Source organism: Pseudonaja textilis, chromosome 2 (assembly GCF_049901715.1).
Source record: "Pseudonaja textilis isolate UNSWEBS1 chromosome 2, rPseTex1.2, whole genome shotgun sequence".
Taxonomy (NCBI): domain Eukaryota; kingdom Metazoa; phylum Chordata; class Lepidosauria; order Squamata; family Elapidae; genus Pseudonaja; species Pseudonaja textilis.
Window position 1 is genome coordinate 21,406,875 of NC_141991.1, and position 18,794 is coordinate 21,425,668.

An 18,794-nucleotide genomic window follows, 5' to 3' on the forward strand; every position below is an offset into this window, starting at 1 on the left:
AATCAGCATCTTGATTTGGAAGCAAAACTGGTCACGAAGTAGAGATCTAAACGCATATCCTCTTAGCGGCACACACCCAACTGCTGAGGCCGCTGCATTTTGCACCAGTTTAAATTAAAAATTACAGTTGCCGATAATCCACTGGTGGATTTCAACAGGAAGACTTTACACCCAGTTCTGAATCAGAAGCTCTACGTGCCACGAGGGGTCGACTCCCAGCCATTCCTTTAGTAACCATTCATTCCGTGACAGTAGCACTGAAAAAAGTGACATGTCCAGTTTTCAGACGATCAAAATCCAGGCGCCTGGCAACCGGCATGTATTTATGATGACTGCGTTGATCACCATCTGCAACTTAGATGGCTTTCGATAAGCAATGACGACAGGGGAAGCCAGATTCACTTAACTGCACTGTTATAGTGAATGCTTAACCGCTTAAGAAATGTGGCCAAGAAAGGTCATAAAATGAGGTGCGACGCACTCAACTGCCTTGCTCGGCAGCAGAAATGTCAGGATCAGTTGTGGTTGTAAGTCGACACTCCTGAGGGCAGCGCATTCCGTAATATGGTAACATCATGTATGCATAGGTAAGTTTGCCAAAATAAAACTAAAGAACCTATTCAGTGTGAGTTTTTGTGAAGGCAGGCAGCTTTTAAAAAGAGATAGGACAACCATTTGTCTAAAGTGGTATAGGGTTTCCCGCTTGAGCAGAAGAGGTTGGACTAGAAGACCTTCCCAGGTCCCTTCCAACTCTTATTCGTTCAAAATTATCTCGATCAAAATTATCTGGATCAGCTGCCCATAAGGACATTTCAGCCACCAGATGTCTCTCCTCTCTGCTGGGCCATAGATAACAGTCAACAGCTGTGCCAGTTTCCTGTTCACCACATCCTGGCGGCAGCAGAGGTTTCTCTTGCATTGTGGGTCTGAAATAGGAGGGAGGAACACGGCTGATGTGGGATTTTTTTTTTCCTTCAAAAAAGGGAGGTGGGGGAAGCACAGTATCTCAGCCCTGCAGAAGGCAGGCTTTTAAAGCATTTCCTGTGCTGGTCCTAAGGCCACTACAGCCATCCATTTGTATAGTCAGATGCGTACCAAACAATACTGTTTTAAGAGACATCAAACTCCATAATCCCTAGATCAAAAATTGCTGTACTTTTTTTCTGATTTATTGGGGGGGAGGCAAAAATGTGATTGCACAGGCTTTTGACAGATATCAATCCTCCTCTCTCCCAAGTACCTCATCCCCACATGACAGAAAACAGAAAAATGTCCTCAGATTTTGTTTCTAGCTTTAAAAAGCAGTCCTCAAACAAAAACAATGCCGTATACATATATTGCATCGTGTGTGTGTGTGTGTGTGTGTGTGTGTGTAATCACTAGCAGACTACAAGAATTTGGTTTTCTAGCCACTATTCTTTAAGACTGCCAACACAAAATACGTAAGGAAACCCCAATGGTTGCAGAGTATTAAGTAGTGTTAGTCTCTTTAAAGTTTCGATGCCTAAGAATTAAGTACATTCATTGTGCTTGTGCCACACAACTATAAAGGGGACAGCAAATCCTAGAAAATGGCCGGCTGAGAAAATACAGCTAGCTATGCAGTAGCTTCCTTCCAGGCCTTGCTTTCCCAGGCTTACATTCTGTAGTTTGGGGGAGGTACAACTTCGGCTCCAGCTTTCCTCCCTCAAATCTTTAAAAATACAGAACACACACATAGTTTTTTCACTGTACAATGTTGTAATATTCTAGGGCTGGGATTTCAAAGTAACATCTGCCAAGCTTTTGCGATTGCCCGACTGCACCCGAAAGATAAACCCACAGTTCAAATTACAGGAGTACATGATGGATCTGATGCAAGTCTACAGAGATCCATATGACAGTAAAAACTCCAATGAGTTTAAACCTCCAATGAGTAAACATTTAGGGTGGCTACTCAGCCTTACATGGATGCAAATTTTACTGGATTGCCACTCAGGCTAAATAATTAATCCAGAAGCACCTCATTCTCATCGGTAATCCAGCAGGCTTCAGGTTTCAAAATTTCTTGGAAATAAAACCATCAGAAGAAAAGGGGGACAAGTTTCTACGTACGGTAGCTATCCATTGTTAAAGGGTTATTATTAGCTTCGAATGCTAAAAGCCTTATAGCATTTTTTTTTTTTGCTCAGAAATACTCAACCAAACCAGTCGAACTGCACCGCAGACTAAAACGGAATAAATGACTTTAAAACTAGTCTTGTGCACTGTACAGCAAACTGATTTAAGTGCGATTTCTAGAATCCAAGCATAACTGAGGGGAGTTCCCACAATATGGCAATCCAAGCAATGTCTGCCTGCCTACGAAGAGAATTAGGCAATCTGTTTATGTGGAGTCGCCGTAGGTTTCAAGATCAATCCAACACACGCACGACCTAGTATATATATATATATAGTATATATATAGCATTTCGTGTGAATTGAACCCACATCTTCACGAGGTGCAGCAGTCTCAGGAAGGGCCCGGTCCTCGCAGGGCAAAACCGAGGAAGGGAAGGAAAAAAAAAAAGGCTTACACTATTTGAAATCCCGACACGCCCATAAGGATTTTTCAGCTGCAGCACACAACACGCAACGCCAAGAACTGGGGTGGAGGAGGGGGTGGGGGTGGGGAAGTACTGCAAGTTAACCGGAAGGCTCCCACTTGTAACGAAAGGACGGGAAGCCAAGTTGTCCTCGCCCCTCCCCCATACCAGGGCAGGGATCTTTTAATTAAAAAAAAATGCGGTGTCCCCGACGCGCGTGGCACTTGGTCGAGGCCCGATCTCCACCCAGCGGATCCAGAACGGGGTGGGGGAGAGAAAGAGGGAGGGAGCACCCAGGGAAGCAAGGTAATGCCACACGGGCTACCATCTTGCGTGCAGCAAGGCGAAAAAGGGGCCTCCGCAGAGCTGACCGGCGGCGAAAAAGCGTAGTTTTGGCCACCAGCGTCCATTTGCAAGCTCCACGCTCCGGGAGGAGGATTGGGGAGGGGAGAAAGGGCGCGTCGCCTGCAAGAGGCGGTCAAAGCCCCGGGGCAGTGCGGGGAACCGTCGGAAAGGACAAGCTCAGGGTCACTCGCGAGGCTTTTGCAGCGCCATCTCTAACCTGCCTTCTTCCTAAGGCGCGTCCAGCATAACCTTATAATAGCCCAACACCGCCCCCCCTTTTTTTTCCTGGCGCGAAACTTCCCCGCAGTCCCCCTCCCCGTCCGCCCTCCAGCCTCTGCCACCCAGGCTCGCGCATGCGCCGTCCGCTCGACCTCCCAGAGCGGGTCTTGCAATGCGCATGCACGGAGGGCTTTCCAAAGCCAGCCGCTGAAACCCCCCCCCCCCGCCACCCCGTCCGCTCTTTCCCCATGCCACGTGTCCCCAAGCAGCACTCGGCCCCACGTGGGACTGGCCACGGCGAGCCAATCAGAGGATCGCCTCGCCCTTGAGCACGTAGGACAGCGGCCCCACGTGCGCAAACGCGCGGAGACGAACCGGGGCTCTCCAGCGGTAGAGAGCCACTTCTACCCTTTTCCGCCTTTACTCCTAACAACCAGGCGCTCACCTCGCTGGCTCGGTTGTGAAAGTGGGAAACGACCCGCACTTTATTTTTATAGCGCTGCTGAGGCCGACGCGAAAGAGTGGCGGTTCTAGTAACCAATGAAGTCATGGGTCTGTTAAGGCGGGGCGGAGGTTGCCCGAGACGCTCGGGTTACAGAGAGCCGAAGGGGAGGGGCCATTTTTCCTAGAGAAGGAGGACAAACGTGGCCAATAGGAGGCGGGGAAGAGTCAGGAGGTGTTGCTGAGAGAATGAAGTGGGTGGAGATCGTGCGGACAGGCCAGCCAATGAATCGACCCGGTGGGCGTGCCTGGGGCGCCCCTGGCGCCAGCGCTGGGAATCCCCGTGCGCTCAGTGCCGTTTCCGCCCGGCCTGCTGAGGAGGAGCTGTTGGCTGCTCACTGTTGCCGCGGAGGGGGAGGGGCCGTAGCTCTTGCTCTGTGGAGCTGAGCTTTCGAGTCCGGCCAGCTCTCCAGGAAACGCCGTGGCGCCGAGCAGGGCCTAACGCCGGGGGCCCGAGCAACGGGCCGGACAGGTCAGCCAAAGCAATTGAAGAAGAGCAAAGGTGCCTGTGGGGCGAAGGAGCCACTGTTTGGAGAAGGGGGACGTGGAGGAGGAGGGGCGGGAAACTTAGAGGGGGCTTTTTTTTTTTTTTTGGCGGGTTCTCGCCTCTTTCCAGCCCTCAGGCCGCTTCTCTTATGCACCCTGCCTCTCACCTTCCTTTTCCAGCTTAGCCCCCTCAGCCCCGCTTGAGGAAAGATAAGTTTGATACGCGAGGTGGGGTGGGGGTGGGAAGACAAGTATTGGAAGAGTCGCTTTTCCAGGGGAAATGGAGCCTCTTGCAATTTTTGTGGGGGAGGGAGGGAGGAGGAGGAGAGCCGAGGTCGTGCTCCCTTTCTCCGTCTGCCTCCCATATCCCTGCGTCTCCCTAGCCTGGGAAGACGTCTGAGTGCAAGGAGAGAAGGGGTGTGAGGGGAGAAGGCGAGGGGGGAGGAGAGGGGGAATCCCCGCCGAGCCCCGCACTGAGGGAAGTCTGGGACGGGAGGAGGTGGAGGCGAAGGTAGGGGCTGCTTTCCGTTTTCCTCCCACCCATCCCCCCACCTTGGGACTGGGGATTAGTGTGTGTGTATATATGTATGTATGTATATATGTATATATTACATGTATATATGCATGCATGCATGCATGCTCGGGGGCCGAGAGCTGGGCGTCATGGCAGTCTTGCTCTCTTCTCCCCCCCCCCCCCCACGCACCCACCTCCACCTGCCTGGATTTTGGGGTGGGTGGGCTGCTGCTGGTGGTGGTGGTGGTGGTGGTGGTGGTGGGAAGGGCGTGTGTGGATGTGGAGGGCGGTTGTATGGAGGGAAGGAGAAGGTGGGGGTGGGGAAGGCGGGGGAAGGGATCCTAGTGCCTGCACTGTATGTATCTCGCTTCCCAGACTTGGGTGCAGGAGGAGGTGCCGGTGGGAAACTAGCCAGCCCGATCACACATGATGGGGGGGTGTGGGGGGAGATCTTGAGGGAGAAAACGTGGGGAAATTCTTCGTCGGGACGAGGGGAGGTGGTGGTGGTGGTGGTGGTGGGGCGCTCCCGCTTCCAAGCAGCTGGTGTGCCAGGAAAGAGAGTGTCTGTGTGTGCGTCGGTTACTCCTGGGCGAGTTCACCGCTGCCTCCCCTCGTTCCTTTCCTCCTCCTCCTCCTCCTCCATGTGCTGAAACAGCTTCCCCTGAGCTGCTCCTTCCTTCCCTCTCCTCCCTCCCTCCCTCCCTCTCCTCGCTGTCTGCTTCTGACTTGCTGGCTCCTTCAGGCAATGGGGGAGGAGGTGTTTGACCTGCATTTTCTGCTTTCTCATGGTGCTCGTGTAAGCCATGGTGGAGCACTTTTTAAGCGTCCCTTTCTCTCTCTTTTTTTTCTTTTTCCCCCCCTTCTGCTTGCTCTGTTCGAAGCCAAATATGTGGCCTGATTTTCCTCGTTTGTCTTGTGTATGTGTGTGTGCAGTGTTTCTTTTTAAGGAAGCTGTGTTTTGGGTTGGCACGTCTGGACCCCAGCACTTTGAACTGGCAACTCTGGGTCCCTTGTAAACACGGTTATAGTAGCTGAAGCAAGGTCGTCTCAGCCCCTAGTCTCCCAACAGTTGTCCTTCGTGCCAGCCAGCAGCTTAGGACTTGAAATGAAGCTGTCTTGTGTTTGTGAGGAATCTTTTTTGGAATTGGAAGATGATTTGGTTTTGAGGGAAGGGGTTCGTGGAGGCGGAGGATCTTTTAAGAAATGCATTGCTGTGAGACATCTTGGTGCATACAATTAATTCGGGGGGATTCTTGTACTAAAGAAGTAGCTCTCTCACACCCCCTGTTTAGTGAGAGCTTTGCAATAAAGAACAAAAATATACTACTGAGTTTCCTTCTGCTTTAGTTTCCTTCTTTAAATAAATAATAACCCTAGCAGCGGGGCCTCCTGCAAATTCTTCCCCTGGTAGTATTTCAGGTTCATAGGCAGAGGTGCAAAACAGTAGAATATATTGATTTTGACTTGGAGGATGAGGCTGCAGCTCCATTTTTTTTCTTTTTCTTTTTTTTACAAATACCTGTTTTGGCTTGCAGAAACATTTTCTAATTGAGCCTTCTGTGGGGGGCTGTGGATATGGGTCACGGCAAGACAAAGTTGTATTACTTCCTTAATGGTGTGTAGGATTATCCCTTTTCACCTATGAAGGTGACATCAGACACTGCCCCTCCCACACAGGAACACAGCTCGCCTAGGAAGTAGGTTTTGCAGCTGTCTCTTACAGCACAGAGGTGACTGAGGGTGTTTTGCCTTGTGTCCTGTGGGTGTGTGTTCAAGGCAGTGACAAGCAGCTAATGTTGGCTCTGGAGCTTTGGTTGCTACGTGAGAAGCTTCAATAGTGTTGGCTGCTGTCTCTAGGGAAGGACAACAGCACAACCTCCATTAGTGCTGCACTTAGGAGATGGCTGGTTCACATACTGAAAAAGGATTCTTCATTAGTGCGTGAAATTCGGAACCAGAAGATGCCTTTTCTTACTCTCTGCACAAATATTTTCCTGAATTTCGTTTGGATGTAGTTTACAAATCAAGATATGTCTTCTCTCCCATTTGCAAGATCCAAGATCGTGAGAATTGATATCAGATACTACATTTCTAAAGTGAGAGAGATGCAGTCCCTGTAGCTGCAGGCTCTGTCTGACTTTACCCTCCCTCCAGTAAACAGAGAGCCAGATGCTTTCCTTATTGTTTGTAGGTCTCTTTCCTCCCCTTGCTTTGCCTGGGCCTCACTTGCCTTATTGAGAGGAATTTCTGCTTTGTGTAATGGGTGTGTACAGCAGACACAAGTCTTGCACTGAGAAGATTTTCCATTCATGGCATGTGCAGCCAAAATATGGCACATCTTGCCCTTCTAAATGTCATAAGAACATAGTCTCATGAATATGAAGGGGAATTACACCTATCTGCCTAGCTAGACAACAGTGCTATTCAGTGCAATATGCTGAATTGCTTAAACCAGGTTTTATATCTGATATCCTCCTTATCTCATAAATACAAAACAATGGTTATAGTACCTTTCTGGTGCTTAATGTTACTGTCCAGTGGCAAAATCTTGTAGATTTTTACTATACAAAAGTTTCAAAAACTGATAGTTATCCCAGTTTCATTCCAGAGACAAATAAGGCAGACTGGAGTTTACTAAGAAATCTCTGATGCTAAGGGAATTTTGATCCTTCCTTGATATTTGGTTGCCTGCTTGGTCTATCAGGAGGTATAGTGCTGAAGTGCCAGTTAAATGGTAAAACACAGGCCTGATTTTCATCATAGGAAGGTGTAAGGGGAGAGTGTCTGCAGGAAGTAATGGTATCAATGGTTTTTTTGGGGGGGGAAGTAACTTCCTAAGTGGTTGATAAAACTGAAAGAAAACTATAAGTAGCAGAAATGCATATCTCCATTCTCTTCTCCAAAATAGTTTCAGTGCCTTTGAAATGGCATTGTGGAGACTTTAAATTGGTGCTCAGTTTTGTTTTATTTGTAAATGCTATTGAAATGTAGTGAGTGGCTCCATGTTCTGCTCAAATTGAAAATAGAATTACTTACAGCAGGGGTCTTCAAACATGACCGCTTTAAGACTTGTGGACTTCAACTCCCAGAATTCCTCCTCCAGTCATGTTAGCTCAGGAATTCTGGGAGTTGAAGTCCACAAGTCTTAAAGCGGTCAGGTTTGAAGATTCTTGACTTATAGCGTAACTTCACTAGAATCAGCATCTTGATTTTAGCACTCTTAAAAAGGTAAGGTACAGTAAATGAGAGTCAACAGAAATGAAGCCTTAATTTTTAGAGGTCTTTAGTTAAAAACTATTAACCATTCCAAAGAAACCATTAAGGTAATTTCAGGGCTAGGGTATTATATCATACTCTTCTTGCCTACATTCATGTCTACCTCCTCAGCTAGCAGATATCAATACATTCAGTAGGGAGTTTTGTCTCCTATGTTTATCATTTAGGGCTTTGCTTCTGGTTTATTTTTGTAATGGAAGATAGCTTTATGTTTAGATATTATATTTTATCTTTTAAAATGTAAAAAACAAAAAGACATGCATGGAAGGAGCAATGACTGTGATGCAGGTGGATAAATACATGGAGGATAGAGTTGTGGAACAGTTCCCTGTGATCTGCTGGGTGAGGAATTTAGTCCTTGAGTTTGATATCCCTGTTATAAGTTATTGCTGTTTTTAATCATAATGAACATTCTTGGTTTTTGTCAGCATGGCCACTAATTAGCAGTTTACTAAGAAAACTATACTGATTGAATTGCATCTGTCTTGTCATTTATCTTTTAAATTGAATTACTTTTCTCTCCTGAAATCACAGGCACCCCAATGAAAAGTTTAAATGAAACAGGAAATCATAGGCTTAGTTGACGAGGCTCTCGTAACTGCCTCTTGATACCAAAGTGGCCATAGACTCATCCCTAGTGCCTGCCTATTCCCCTGCTACAGCTTCTTTCTGCAAAGCAAAACATGAATCTTTAACTTAATATTTACTTCAAAGAATGGCTAAGGCTTCCTTAGAAATTTGAAATGGAGGATGGCTTCAACCTAAAGCTTTGTTTTAAAAAAACAATTTGCATCCTTGGGGACTAGGAAAGTAGTTGACAGCAGTTTCACCAATTTTCCTACTTCCAAAATGTGAGCATTTGAGAGGCAGACACCTACCTTGATTAACACTTATGAACTGGGAAACTGACATAGCAGCCATTTTGTAAGAACACTTACTGCACTTAGTATTCAAGTGTATCCACTTGACCAAAAGTCTATGTAAGTCCTTAATATATCCTTAAACTCACCCTTTGAGGACACTATGATTCTTGAAACTGTAACAATGCATTGTTTTGGAATTTCTAAGTATGTTTACAAAAATTAAGATGGTAGGAACCAGTAGAAATGATATTTAATAATTTCTTTCCTAATGTGAAGGAATGAGGAACTGAATGAAATGCACAGGATTTTGAAAATTGAAAAGATATTTATTTATCAAGTTTGTATAGCCAACTATCTCTCAAGAAGAGCTTCACCATGCTAACATTTCTTATTTATATTAAAGACAATTTTGGAACACTACTCTGTTATCCAGAGAATAACATATTGCTGTAATAGAAGTAGAATATAGTAACAGAAGTACTGTTTTGGGATATTTCATAGAGCTAGAGAGTTGATTACAACTCACCTGAATATCTAATGGGAAAAAACAGATTTACAAAATATAAAATATAAACTGGAATAATCTAAATGAAAATCTCAATTAACTATTAAATACTTTAACTAAAAATGGATGTTCAGAATTTATGATAGATTAGCTCTGAAAGGTTAGCAACTTAAATTTGTTTCTCCTAAAAAAAACAGAAATGTACTTTAGCTACCATAGCTATCACATTTTTAGTTTCTTTACCAGGGTTGTCTACGTTAAATAAATCATGTGGCCTAAATGTTTTTTAAGCTTTAGGTTAAGAATCTAATTTTTGAGTACTTGCAAGCGGAGCTACTGAAATTTTGGATTGCATTTTTGAGACAGTGTAATGTACATCTTGATGTAAGTATGCTAAGAACCTATATTTTGGTGTATTGCTTGATACAGGATTCCTAACGGAGAACATTCCTGTCTGCTTCTGTGATACTTCTCTCTGCCAAAGGAATGGACATCTTTTATATTTTCTAGCTGTTGGTTCCACTGCATAGATCAAGGGTGCCAAACTGGTGGCCCGCGACCCAGATGCATCACATGCAGGCCATGCCACGGCCACCCCACCCAGCCCTGCAAATGGGAAAATTGTCACGTGATGGCAGCATGACGCCACAAGTTTGACACTCGTGGCATAAATGGAAAATTATTACTATAGTTTCAAAGATCTCAAAGCAAATTTGAAAATCTGATCTGTCTACAGAGCTGGAATATACACTGTTGGAATTGACTTTTTGCCTTGAAAACATTTTCAAATAAATGTAGATTAAAAATGATAGTTTTCAGCCATAAATCAGCCATATTTAGTCTAAACTAAGTTTTCCTATATGCCATGCAAATCAAGGTAATTTAAATTTAATAGCCAATCTTTCAAGTTATGGGAAAACATTTTGGTAAACTTTTTACCTAATCAGTTGGTGTTTAGAAATTTTTTTCTAATTTTTATCCATAATGAATAGACCATAAGACAATTAATCAAGTGACTTTAGGATAAGAAAATGCACACTTTTAACTTTCATTGTCATGGTCATACTCTCAAATATATTCTCTCCAAAGTCCAGTCCAATACAAAGTTTGTATAGCTATATTATGACCTATATTATATAATGTGTGTTACGTATAAATCAAGTGTGATAACTTGGGACAGAAGTCAAAGAAATATGCCTTATTCCACTATGTATTAAATTGTTTTTGAGAAGCAAACTGTAAAGCAGTCAGTTCCTTTGTTCTTTGTCAAAAATGATCACAACTTTGTTATTTCCTTCCGATCTCAAAATGTTTGCCATGTTTCCTGAATGACTTATGACAGTTTATGTTGCCTTTCCATTATTGTACTGTAGTGTAGCTTGTAATTCTCACTTTGAATTTGAGATAAAAACCAGCTATTTGTGAATGTTATCATGAGATTTGTAACCAACGTCAGATTTGGACAAAATGTATTAATTTTATACCTGTCATTACTGCAGTGGATTGCACTGTGTACTACACTGCATGTTTTGATAAAGTCAACTAAAGTGAAGAATTGGAGGAACCACCTGGAACCATCTGGAATAAATGTTTATTCCTTCATAGTTCTGTCATTTATATTTGCAAACAAGGATAGAGTGATATAGGTTGGAATCTGATATGTACATGGACTTGCACATTTCTTTAAATGCCCATTAAAAAAATCAGAAAAAAATGAACAACAACAAAGTCATGTTAAAGCAGTTGTAAATTTTTTAGAAGATCGTTTTCAGGGCCAGAGCAATAGTTTCTGAACTTGTTTCCTGACACTAAAGTTAAGAGTAGTTTCTTAGTATCACGATTTATTCTCATCCAGCAAATTATATTTAACTACAGGTAGTATTGCTGATGTTTTGGATAGCTTATTTTTTGTATAAAAATAATTTATTTCAAATTAGCTTAACTTATTTGTTATCATTTAAATAGGGTAGCTAAAACAAATGCATTTTCAAACAACAGTTTCTACCAGTTGATTTATGTAGTTGTTAGTCAACATTTCCTGTTTGCTGGAATGCTACAGTTTCTGGTCAAGCTATTCCAGTTTCTAGCTTGGTCAGCTTTAATATGCTGAGCAAACCCCCCTGTTTCTATAAATGGTTGTTTTGTCTTACTTGCATTGTAGAGTTTTAGGTTACAGATTTCTTTTGTGTTCAGTGCCAGTAAATGAAATTAAGATTTTGAACTCTGTTTGCTGTAAGTGAAACAAACCATTCATTCTGTTAACATGATTTGAAAACATAGTTTATGTGGCTTATTTTTTTCAGTACGAATGAGAAAATTATCATGCATATAACCTCAATTGTTTTGTAATAAATACATTGAAATAGGTCTATGGTTTATTAATCAACAACTTTCTTTTGTCCAGATGTTTTCAACTAGGTTTTTTTGTATTTTCCCCCATTAATGCTTCTGGTTAGTGGGGAATGATGCCCAAGATATTAAATATTAGCCTCTTCTATAAATGAGTAAATTTCTACAAGATTAAATGAAAATGATGGTTATAGAAGATCTGCAGTAGCTTGTTTTCCCTCTGCATTTTTGGCTAATGTATACTACAGATCCAAGCATGTTGAACTCCACCTTAAAACTCATTGCATGCTGGGACATGTAGGCTCATATTTTCTCAAGTAAAACCAACCATTTGCTTAGCAGCCGTGTTTCATATTCAAATCTTGTCTAGGCTTTAGTTGTAACTTGTAAGATATTAAATTAGTTCTTTATTTAAAATTAGTGTCAGATGTAACTTGCTTTTAAGAAAATTAGTCAGTAGAGTCATTATAAACGATATAACAAATGTTACCTAAAGTTTTTTACACCAGGATCTATTTCACTACTTGTTTTATTCATTATTGAAGATACTTAACTGCACAAATATCCCAAAAGGCAAATCCTTATTTTACACACAAATGCATACTTACATCATATTACAGTTATTTATGGTTGGGAATTAGACAGAATTGTTATTGTAGAAGGAGACCCATATTAGTTCCCAGAAGTAAAAATCAGAATGAATACAGTAGCATTTTTTCTGATTAAAAGATTTTATTAAACTGCATAAGCTTCATCAGATGCACGGAATGGATGAAGGAATGGAGGTTTAAAATTGGGATGAGAGAGAGTGGGTAAGATAGGTTGCGTGTACAGATATAGGTTTCATTCTACCCTTTAATAGTTCTCATTGTTCATTAATGTACAATTAATTAAAAGGCAGTGAAGATGTGGCCTAGTAAATTTTTTCGTATACTGTACATTTCTCTCAAAAGTTACATTTTTAGCCTGCCGTATATATTTAATTTGTTTATGGCCTATATGTTTGTTTAATTTTAACTTGGAGCTTATAAAGGCTGCAATTTTACTCAGTCAAAAAGCATTTTTCTGTGAGGATTTGTAACTGAATATGAAGTGATATTCTTAAGAAAAATGAACTAGGTGGCTTTTACCGCTTGCATTGATAATTCAAACCATTAGAACAAAGAGCTACAAGTGGTATTGCAAGGAATACTTACAAAATACCATAATTATCTGGAAGGTACAGATCAAGACCCATATAACTCTCCCAACAAGCTTTTATTAAAAAAAGCTTGATGTTCTATATTTTTTTGGATACGCAATAATTAAGCTTAGTGAAGATAGTTGTCTTCTGTGCAGGTTTTAAAAATGCATATTGGAGATTTATACCCCCTTGGGCATTTTGAGTAGAAGTGGGCCCAATTAATGAGACCGTCTGAATAGGTAAGGAAGTAGACTAGGAAGTGCTGGGGAAAGGTTTGTTGGCTGCCTTACAATCAGTACTTGTGCAGCAACTAAAGTACAAGTGTGGCAGTTCTTCCTTCCCAGGGAATAAAGCATTCATTTCAGGGAACAGAATACTTCCATTTAGAAAACATGAAAGACATTTGTGTGATCAATCTTAGCTATGAATGCAGAAATTAGCTTTGTTTCTTAAAAAGTAAATCTTTTTACTGTTTCTGTTGAATGTATTTGTATGGTTATTACAAGTCTCGATTATGTTGGCTATTATGTAAATGGACTGGTGTATGGATAACAGTAGAAGAGACTGAATTATGATCATACTAATTACTAAAATTTAAAAAAAGGAAAGAATCTGAGTAACAAATGCCAAAAAAAACCCTCAAGTTGAGTTCACTCATTTCATTAAGATTAAACAAGATTTGCTTTAATGCAGTTTATATCCTAGTGTATTTTGTGAACTCCGCTAACTGTGACATATTCATCAAACCATTGTTAAGCTAGTATGTGTTAATACGAAACTTGAACCCAGTTACTATTTTGAGATGTGATTTGTTATAGATATAAATATATGTACATGAAGGCAGTATATATTGTACTCCAGGGATGGTAGAAAGAAAACAGTTTAAATATGACATGTAATTTCCTAATACCAAATATAGTTAGGAAAGAACATCAGTCAGCTAAACAGTCTGCTTTTAGTAGAGCCAAATGCAGCCTCTTTCCTCTGGCTTAAGTTTCTACACTGTATAATGAACAATTTATTTTGAAAGTGAGTGAAACAACTATTCAATTATGAAATTACCTTCCTTAAATTATATATGTAAAAATGTTGGTATAAGCAAGAAGCTGGTTTTTAGAAAATGCATTGCATTCAACATTTCAGAGTGATGTTAGTTTAACAGAGCATGATTAGTGACATAGCGTGGGGTCAAGATATTAAATAATCAAATGATAGCTAACACTACATATTTAAACATTTTAAAATGTGAACTTTGAGCTCTATTATCATATTGGAACCCACAGTAAACTGGAGGATTGAATGGCAGCAGACAAATGAAAATACATCCATGTTTTTGCAAATTTTTTGTTTTGTTTTTATATACAATAAATCCATCCCATTTCAATCGTGCGTCGATTAGGTCAGTGGTGGTATTCAACGAGTTCTGCCTGGTTCTGGAGAGCCTGTAGCGGCGATGGGTAGTGGAGACCAAACCGGTTCTCTTCGCTGCTCTGTGTTTGGCCCACCCGCCTGCCTGGGCTTCCATACTCACTTTTATGGCCAGAATTTAAAGCGCAGCTACTTTAAGCAGCGCAGAATAGCGCCACGCGGCAGCTGCAGCAGTGACCAGCGTTGTGCAGGCTTGCAGGAGGCAAGTTAGAACTCCTCTGCACCTACTCAAAGTGTGTTTGGCACGCGCGTGCATGCAAAGTGTGCATGCGCGCAAAGCGCGGCCCCCAAGCCACGCCCACCGAACCAGTGGCAACTTTATTTGAATACCATCACTGGATTAGGTACACATTTCAATTACTTAACCATTATTAATAATATTCTTATTGAACTTAACAATAGAGCAATAATCACATTCCCATGTATATATTATAAATGAGATCCAATATATCTATTACATTAGTTTCTCTTATTACTCTATAAATACATCTAATCCCATCTTTAAAATAAAAAAAAAACATCCATGAAATGTAGAAGATGTTTGGATGGATTTAAACTGGAAAATAAAATTGAAGTGTATTTGAATATTATAGTTGTAGATATTTTGTAGAATATTATAGAAAATAAAGTTATTGACACTATTTATCATAAGGATACATACTTCCTCTGGTATTAGCATAGCCCTGAATGGTATTTGTTGGGAAAGAAGCAACTCCAAAGAGCCTTTGCTGTCTTGTTTTTCCGAAAGGATTTGATTTATCATAGTGGGAAACAAAATGTTTGACTAGGCAGTGTTCAGTCTGATTCAGCAGACTTAATTGTGAGAAGTTGTTAGTAGGGCTATCAAAATTCCTTGAGAAGTTTTATGTATTTAGTCTGTATAAAGTTGACACATAGTTACATAGATTAGCCTAGGTCTGTCCATATTCCAAGAAAGTGATTTAAGACACAGCTATGGTAAATGGATATATGACTTCCTTGTATTCTTTTGCTTCTGTCTCCTTTGTGCCTCTACTTGAATTTGGATTGGTGCCACCATATTGTTAGTGGAACTTAACCCTTAGAAAATAAGGATGGTAGCTTGAATATTCTGAGCCTAAACTTAATTCCTTTTTGGTCTAGTAGCTGAAGATCTTGAGACAACAATATTAAATTCTCAGTAGGTTTAGGAAAAAAGCATTAATGTCTAGCCATAGTTTCATTAGAACCAGTTATCTCTTATTTCCCTTTTATGGTGCTTTGATTATACTGTGTAAATTCCGCCAGAGCTGTAGCCATGCTTCAGTCTTCAGCTCCAAATTCTGAGAACTAATTTTTCATACATGCATAAGATCTGCTAGCTGTTTAGCCACATACCACCTACTCTCTTTTTCATATAATCGTCAGCTATCAATATCTTACAGTCCTTTTGTTTATAGTTTCATTAATTTTCTCATTTTCAGTTTCCATTAATCAAACAATTTTCAAAGCAGATTGCATTTAGAAATTCTGTAAAGTACATGTCTTGAAACAAGGGAAGAAGTGATATAAAATTGTAATATTTAAGGGATAAAAGTGATGTATAGTATTTGATGTTTTAGCAGCACAGAAGATTTGTCTCTGTTTATAATTCTAGCCCGAATGTAGCTTTTGGCTCCATCTAGACGTGAGGAAGGTATACCCTATAGATCAAGATTCCCCAGCCCCCGGTACATGGACCAGTGGCATTGGGCTGCGACATGCCAGAGACCAGGCTGCACAAACAACCGAAGCCCCATCCGTGGGATGCAGGCAGCCTGCGAAACCACGCCCCCTCCAGTCTGCAAAAAACCCTCTCTCCACAGAAATGGTTTCTGATGCCCCAAATGTTGGGGATCACTGCAGTAGATGTTACTGTCTGCTCTTCAACATACACATACACATTGTTAAAGGAAGCTGATAATGATTAACAGCTATTAACCTTGATGGCAGTGCAACCATTTCTGAAGGTCATTTTCTGGGAGACTTGTGGGCTTCCTTATGCAGTTGGTTGGCCGCTGTGAGAACAGGAGTAGATGATCCAGGTCTCTTGATAGTTTAATAATGGCAACATCTGGAGAATCGGATTCCCTGTCATCTCAGGTTGGGGTTACTATAGAGAAGTTTTCTTGTATAACACCTCGCGTTTTTTATAGAGATGATTGTTATTTGGATAGGTACATCTGTTCCATCCTTTCCAAACCTTTGTTTAAAAGGCCCTTTGAAAATTTGTTTCAAAATGTTCTCAATTGCTAGCAGGTGATTTGAGCAGTTTTGTTGTGCTTGGTTATATAGTAATACAGCACTGTAAGCTTTGCTGGCTGAGGAATTCTGGAAGTTGAAGTCCACAAGTCTTAAAGTTGCCAAGGTTGGAGACCCTTGCTGTAATTGCATTGTTGTATTAACTATATACAAACATCACTACTTGAAACTTGCCTAAAAGAGCAAGTTCTTATTATTTCAAAGCAAAATTCAATGAAATAGAAAATGTACCAAATCTTCCAAATGGATGATTTGCAATTATGTAAGCTCATACAAAGCACCTCTTTTTGAGTTGTTGAAATAGCTCTCCCATGTCATTTGCAAAGCTTATGTGATTATTTTAGAAGTAGCTGACTTTACATGCATATGCGCGCACATCCCTTCTATTAAACTTTCAAATAGTTTTGACCAGAATGTAATGCTTAGACATTGATTCACCAACAACATCATGTCCATTAACTCCGTAAAGAATGGAAACCAAACTATCTGGTGAGAGAAAGTTTTCATGTCATTAAAACAAATACTAGGCGGCACACTAAGAGTGACCCTGTAGAAAATTTCCCCAGAGGTAAGCATTTAATTTTGTTTTACATCACCTCCTTCTGGCGGTCACTTCCTCTCTGACTAAGAGAGACATAAGCCTAGTCTTTTTAGGTGAACTGAACAGTCTCAGCAAGTGACTGAAGCTAAGCATGGTCTCCTTGGTTAGTACAGGCATTGAGAGATTGCCGTGAGTCACACAAGGTCACTGAGTATTTATGGCCAGACATGCTCTCTCTCACTCCAAATTACCTCCTAGAGCTTTTGTGGGAGGGGATATGCAGTTAGCTGTCTCAGAACTGTACACTACTTTATGTATACACAATATTCGCAATATCAACATAAGTCTTCGAAAGGCATGTGAGACCAGGACAAGTAATGTGGGAGATTGAGTACGTGTGTTTGGTCATGCTTTTTCCTGCCTCTGCAATCTGCAGAATACTCACCATCAGTCCGGTCAAGCTACAGGAATGCTCGTAGGTAACTTTTTACGAAGAGCCAGGGTTAAAATCAGCCTTATAATGGAAGCAGGGGCTGAATTTTACATATGGAGTAGTTGCTACTGCTCCATAATTGCAGCACTGTGTCGTGTTGCTATGGTTCCCATTGCCTGTGTCTCTGCATGATTTCCGAGAATGGGGGCAAGGCAGCCAGTCACAGCAGCACCACTGTGTACCTGTTTAGGGAGATTCGTGCTGGCAGGGAAGTGATTAAAGAGAGCCAGCCATTGGGTATTTCCCACCCAAAATTGCCCGTTTCTACAGTATTCCTTTCCTTCGGGAGGTGGAAAACAGTTTTAAGACAGGATAAATTTTCTACTTCCCCTCCCTCTCTGGTCTTCCCTCAGTCACGGCTTGATGACATGAAATGTGGGATTCCATCCTCTACCAAATGTTGGGGTGGGGTAATGTGGGGAAGGGAGGGTGCTGCTTTTTGATTGGCTCAAGCATGTTATCATCAGAGATTCTTGGCTGACTTGCCATCTGCATCGGCTGTGAATTCTTCTCTCTGGCGCAGACCTTGTTCCTTGGGATTGCATCATCCCTGGGAGAGCAGCCAGGTCCGGAGCACTGTACAAAGGCTCCGCGAAGCAGATGCGGCCTGTTCTGTCGCTGAAGCAGGTCCTCCTCCTCCTTCCTGCTCCTCCTTCCCACAGGACTTCGGAAAGAGACCTCACTCTGAGAGACTCTCAAGTGGGTCAGATGCTCTTTGGACTTCAAATCCCAGCTGCTTCCTGTACACCTGGCTGATGCAATGTCTGCCTTTGAAATCCCTGCTGGAATTTATTCCGGAGCTGTTTTGTTTGCCTTTTCTGGGAGTGGCCAAGCAACCAGTATGCCTGTCACATGATGTCCTTGAATGTGAAAAATCCAAAGCCAGACTAATAGATGCAGAGTCTTTTCCTTTCCCATCCAGCAACCAGTCAGTCCTGTAGACAGCATAGAATATGTGGATATTATGGTTGGTGGAATTGTATCTGATAATTTGCTATATCCAGCATAAGGAATTCTTGTGGTGCTAATAAGAACTTGGCTTTCAGTCATAGCTTACTGCAACATTTCTGTATAGCCCAGGCTATTGCATGGTTTTTATCTCAAATTCATTTTATGTTGCTGATTTTTAAGGAATTATATTTGCAAAAGTAATAGTAAAGCACGGAGGGACCTACATTTCTTGCTTTTAGCTTCATACATTTTTCTCTATGGTATAATTTATTATACAAAAAGCAACATATTTCAGTGTTTTCCTTAATCATATTTGG

The 18,794-nt window shown here is 41.6% G+C and overlaps 1 protein-coding gene across 9 annotated transcripts in view; it reads left to right on the top strand.

Moving 5' to 3' along the window:
• The first annotated feature begins 3,916 nt into the window (after positions 1–3,916).
• SETD5 (SET domain containing 5) overlaps positions 3,917–18,794 on the top strand; it is a 64,771-nt gene continuing 49,893 nt past the window's right edge. For 2 of the 9 annotated variants that reach the window (XM_026717977.2, XM_026717979.2), the window contains exon 1: positions 3,924–4,101. The gene's annotated coding sequence lies outside the window, so the exon portion shown is untranslated. Of the gene's footprint in view, positions 4,132–18,794 lie in introns of all 9 variants that reach the window. The other 7 variants (XM_087923453.1, XM_087923455.1, XM_087923456.1 and 4 more) reach the window with 6 other exon arrangements.